Raw genomic sequence first — 6,000 nt, 5'->3', positions numbered from 1 at the left:
ACCCCAAACCTCCATTCCTGGGATCTAAGGTCGCAGTTTTTGCGTCGACTCTGAATATATCCCCTCTCCAAAGATAGCTGGCAATGGTAGACATTATCTTTTTTCCAATCATTTTCGGTAGTGGGAAGATCTGTGCTATAAAGTAACTCCTGGAGAGAATGCAGTGGTTAATGAAAATCACCCTCTGAACTTGGTTCAAGTTACGGTGGAGGTTTTCTCTTGTTGTTCCAAGAAGTTGTCCCGACGTATTTCTCCAATTGATAGCTGCCATTTTTAACGGACAAGGTGTCAGTGTTATTCCTAGTGCTTTGCATTGGGTGACCATTGTGGCCCAGGCTAAGGTGGTATGTTGAAAACCCCGCAGGTTTAGGAGTTTGCTTTTGTTTGCGTTGACACCTGCTCCGGAGACTCTACAGTACTTTTTAATTAGCGTTTCCAATTTCAAAATGTCGTCGGGATTGCGCAGGACGACTCCGACATCATCGGCATAGGCGTTTATGACTGTTCGGTGACCAGATAATGTGATGCCAGTTAGAGTGGCATGAACACTGCGGAGGAAAGGTTCTAATGAAAGCACGAATAGGAACATGGAGAGGGGGCTTCCTTGAGGAACGCCGCGCCTGGTCTGAATCTGCTTTGTCCTCTGGCAGTTAACTGATATACAAGCGCTGATGCCTGTTGCAACATTGCTGATCACACTTACGACTCGCTCATTAAAACCTATTTTGTTCAGTGTGGCACTAAGGAATCTATGATCCACACGATCAAATGCTTTCTGGAAGTCAATAAACATGATAGCACATTTTATGGTGGTCACAGCAGTGATGGCAATTATATCTCTATATTCAGCTATGCTTTTGAAAATGCTCTTGGTAGGCACACAGGACTGGTATGGACTTACTATCTTTTTGGCCAACTGAGAGAGTCTGTTGTTTAAAATTCTGCCGATGATTTTATAATCAGAGTTTAACAGGGAGATAGGACGAAAGTTGTTGAGGTTTCTTTTTGCAGCATTTTTTGGGATTAGTACTATTGTGCTCTCTTTAAAAACAGCAGGTAAATGCTTTCCCTGAAGCACCTCGTTCGTCATTCGGGTAAACATGTCACCAATCAGTGGCCAGTATCGTTTATAAAATTCAACAGGCAAACCATCCGGTCCCGGCGATTTCCTCAGAGGAGATTTGCAGATGATTCTGTGGATATCTTCGTTAGTACACTCAACGAGAAGGTCTTCGTTTTCCTCGTCCGAGACCTGTGGAGCTATGTAACTAAGGAACTCATCGAAGGACTCTTCACATACCGGGTTGGCAGTGTATAGGTCTTCGTAATATTTGTGCACTGCATTGACGATGTCTCTCTGAGTCGTGAGTGTCTCGCCAGTTTCAGACTGAAGTCCATCAATGAAGGTGCGTCTCCTGTTTCTTTCGTGCTTCAGTAGATGGTACAAGGAAGCATGTTCATCCTCCACGACTGTCTTAGCCTTGGATTTTAATTTCAGACCCTCCATCTGCTGTCTTTTAAGACTGAGCAATTTGGCCTTAGTTTGCTTGATATCTGCCAGACGGACGTTGGAAGTGTTTGCCTGCTCATATAAATTTCGCAGCATGGTATAATAAAATTCGATGGAATTTTTCAAGTCTTTCGATCGTTGTACACTATACTGGATGAGAACTTTTCTCAGTTTAGGCTTTGCCCTGTTGCACCACCAGTCTAGTACTGAGACGTGTCTATCTGCAGAGCGGAGGCACAATGCCCACGCTTCTGTCAAACTTTCTTCTAATCCGTCGTCCTGCATCAGTGACGTATTAAGGTGCCATGAACTTCTAAAACGGCGAGTGGGTTGCGCAGTAAGGTTGATGGAAGCTAGCACGGAGCTATGATCAGAAAAGTAAACTGGAATCGTCTCTGCTTTAATGAAGGAGCTAACTAGACTTTGCGATATGTAGAGTCTGTCGATCCTGCTACGTGAGTGAGGACCTAGGAATGTAAATGCCACAAAAGTGGGATACATTATTTCCCAAGCATCTTTAAGCTGTAAAACAGTGACGAAACGCTTCAGTTCACTGCAGTTATTAAAATTCGGAACCTGGTCTTTCTTATTTATCACACAATTAAAATCACCGCCTATTATAAGATCTTTTGGGTTTTTCCGTAATAAATAAATGATTTCTTCTTTATAGAACTGTGCTCTTTCCATTCTATTGGATGTGCCAGAAGGGGCATACAGATTGATAAGGGTAGAACCAAAGACTTTTATACCTATCGCTCTGCCGGAGTCCAACCTCTCGATATCCGAGACAGGAATCCCCTCCCTGACTAAAATTGCTGTACCGACGTTGGTGTCAAGTGAGACATTTAAAATCGCCAAATATCCAGGCACTGTAAGATTAGTCAGCACTACTTCCAGAAGGAAAGCAATGTCCGTCCCTGACTCATATAAATAATCCTTGAGCGCTGTAACTTTAGTCACGGATGTAATCCTGTTAATATTGATAGTCGTAATTGTATATGCCTGGGACATTTAGTTTGCATAAAAAGTAAATAAGTGATTAAAAAGATAACAAAATGTTAATAAAAAGAAAAGAAAAGAGATGTGCAGCTTCTAGAAGAGAGAAACGACTCCGCTTAAACAAACATCTAAAAGAATAGTCAGTATTTGAAGCTCGGTAAACACTTCATCTGGTTCCTCTGAAATATGACTAAGACAGTAGTACAATTAGAAATGAAACTGGTTCAACAAAATCCCTTTTTTTTTCATCTTACAGCCTCATTTTGGTGCAGGATTCCGAACATCTCGGGTTTTAGTTTTACCGAGGGGCTTTGCATCACTAATGTCACTTGAAGGTGCCTCCTTAGGTCTTTCCGTGATGATTTCATACAAGACGTTCTTGGCCGTCGCTTCCTCTTGTGCTGGTTGTTGTTTGCTTTGGTTACGGGAAGCTTTGAGAGTAGGTAGCGGTTTGAGTCGGCGTCTTCGGACATCTTGGTTCAACGCGCCGTCATTCGTATTGTCTATCTTTACCACCGTTGTGACCGAAGCTGCCTCAACAGCGTCTTTTTTACGAGTGCCATTTCCTTGTTCTTCCGTCACTAGCTCCAGAGCACTGACTGAGTCGGCGGTTTGTGGGTCTGTAAGTTCTTGAGTTGGGTTCCGCTCCGTCACCTCTTGTGCTTCGGAGTGCGCCTCTTCCGTCTCCGCGACAATCGTTACTGCGTCCCCTCCGTGGACCGTTTGTACCTGTTCAGCCGCCGACAGCGGCCGGGTTGCCTCAGCGGCTGTCGTCACGTCAATACATGTGCTGTTTGTTTCCTCGAGCACATCCGCATTACACTGCTTCTGCTTGCGGGTGGAAGGCGAATTACGGGCGGACTCGCCGTCCGAGCCGTCATCGGTCGTTTCCAACGGTCGCTTCTTATTCTGGAGATCGCAATCGGGAACAGAAGGGTGTGATGTAATGACGCTCAGGGGAGGGAACTCCGTAGTAGTTATGGCGGGCACTGCAGAAGTACATGCACCACTGTCGTTAACCGAAAGAAGGGAAGTGCTATTTGGTAAGACATCGCTGAGGGTCAGTTTTTGACGCTGTGTTAGATTGTTCCTAAGAACAAAAACACGGCGCGGACAATCTTGTCGGAAATGACCTGTCTCATTGCAAATATTGCACGTGCGCTCCTGACCAGAATACACAACATGTGCTTTATGGCCTGCAACGGATATATGGGACGGAATGTTGGCTTTCACCTCCATTTCAACGGATCTAATGCCATTAAAACACTGTATCTTGTATAGCTTCGACCATCTTTCGTTATAGATAGATTTAACTTCGCCATATTTAGATAGAGCGTCCTTGATCAACTGATTATCAATTTCAATTGGAACATTCAAAATCCTGACATTGGTGTACATGATATCAGCTTTTCGTACAGAGACATTACTTTTTGAACCGTCTCGATGAACAAATTCGACGGAATTACCCCATTTTGCAAGCAACTTATCGACTGTCACTGAGTTCAGAAATTTAACAAAAACACAGTATTTTTCAGCATCTAATTGCGTGGTATGAACAGAGTCAGAATTTATACCGATTACCTCAGTCAGCCAATCGTGGATTTCCAGCGCAGTGGGTTGGACCGGCCGTGTTCCTTTCTCGAACGAGAAGACTAAAGTATTCTTCCTGACGGTGTCAGACATGGTCGTCGGTTCCGACGAAATTCCGGCAACAACCGAAATTGCGGCGAAGCACGAAACGTGGAACGGACGAAAGCACTATAAAAACACTTATCAGAGACACCACTCAAAAAATAACAGCGAAAATGTACAGCTAACTTCACGTAAACACCAAACACCGGCGATAGCGCTAACGTACGCGGAGTAAACAACAAGCACGTCCGACCGCGGCGACGGCTAAAGCCAGAATGACCAACTGAGCTACGCCCCATGCACGAGCAAACTGCGCTATTCCCCATTCTTTGCGACTCAGATGCGCACGGACACGATGGTTGGTTGGTTTGTAGCGGTTAAGGGAGCAGAGTACAAAGGCGCGGACCCGTTCATATACACAAAAGTTCCAAGTAGTTTCGATGCTCTGGTATTACAAATGCAAATTCCGTCTGTTTTTAACGTCTTAAATTCAAAGAGCCGTCACAAATTGCTCCGTTTTCACTCCTTGACGACAATCATACAGCACCTGAGGTAACAAACACATCTCGAGCCCCATTGTGCACTCCATTATTCATGCCAACTCACTGCCTCGCTCTTTACTACTGAGTACCAATCTTGTCGTCCAACTGCAAAACACTGGGCCACAATAAGTTTCCACGTCTCCATTGCACTGCGCATACTACGAAACGCTCCCCAAACTTGGCACTCACCCTCGCAGCCGACTTTTCCGACTTTCCACGACGCTCACGCTAGTGACAGCATTATTTATAGTTCGACGTCGCGCCAAAGCGAATGAGCACATTTCGCCTACGGCTTAGGCCGCCCTCCTAGTGTGGCTGCTCGGTGTCTGCAGGCAGCGAGGGTCTGCAAGCTTCCTGTGTTCGCACCTATGTCACCTGTGCTTGCTTGTCAGAGACAGACTACCGCAAAACATACAACTCACTCCATGAATTGATTGCTACGGCATCTGTTATCAGCAGTCACAACTAACAACACCAGTAGCAGCTGACTGCATGCAAAGAATAGGAATGTGCAGTGGAATTTACGTGAACTCAGCGCAAGGCAGATCTTTCCGACATAGGCTTGAGAATCTTACAGGAACACTTGTACTGTTTCTAAATTAAGTGTAGGCGTGGGAGGAGGGTGCTTCCTGCGCACTAATAACAGCACGCTTGTCAATTGTGGATGCTAATCATTCGCTTGTATCTTCCTAGACACATCTGCTGGTTGTGAATTATTCCACTTGCATGGCAAGGTACGCATGTAGGTGTGTTAAAAATTCTGGAGGCACTGGGTATTGATCCCAGTTTCTCTCGCATACTAAACGGGCGCTCTACCATCTGAGCTACGCCCGCCGCCCCGAAGACTAATGGTGCTACATACAGCCATATACACGACACAGACCCTTGCACTCCCATTATTCAGCAGACAAACACTACTCTCTATGTATCCGTTAGGGTGTCTTTCAGGTTTCGTGCATTATGTATCGAATCGTAGTTGGCCACAATGAAAGTGGCACGTATAACGTCGAAAATAGAATTCGGACACCGCTCTGAGTAAGACCAACGTGTTGTCCACCCTCTAGACTTCAATGAGGTTAAGCCGCGATACCTAAGACAGATCTGCACTCGATGACACCTCGATAACAGCCGGTCCCCACACTTACATCTTGCTCTCCTTACGTCAGTATACATCATATCAGTCTGTGACGCTGGCTTTGCAACATCTTGCGTGCCTTTAGGTTCGCCGCGATCAACACTTACCATGCACTGACAACAAAATATGGTGGCGCCGCGGCTTGAACCCTGGACCTTTCGCATGCCAAGCGAACGCTCCAC

This window comes from Schistocerca gregaria, chromosome 10, assembly GCF_023897955.1.
Source record: "Schistocerca gregaria isolate iqSchGreg1 chromosome 10, iqSchGreg1.2, whole genome shotgun sequence".
Classification (NCBI taxonomy): Eukaryota; Metazoa; Arthropoda; class Insecta; order Orthoptera; family Acrididae; genus Schistocerca; species Schistocerca gregaria.
Note: the sequence above shows the minus strand (reverse complement) of the source record.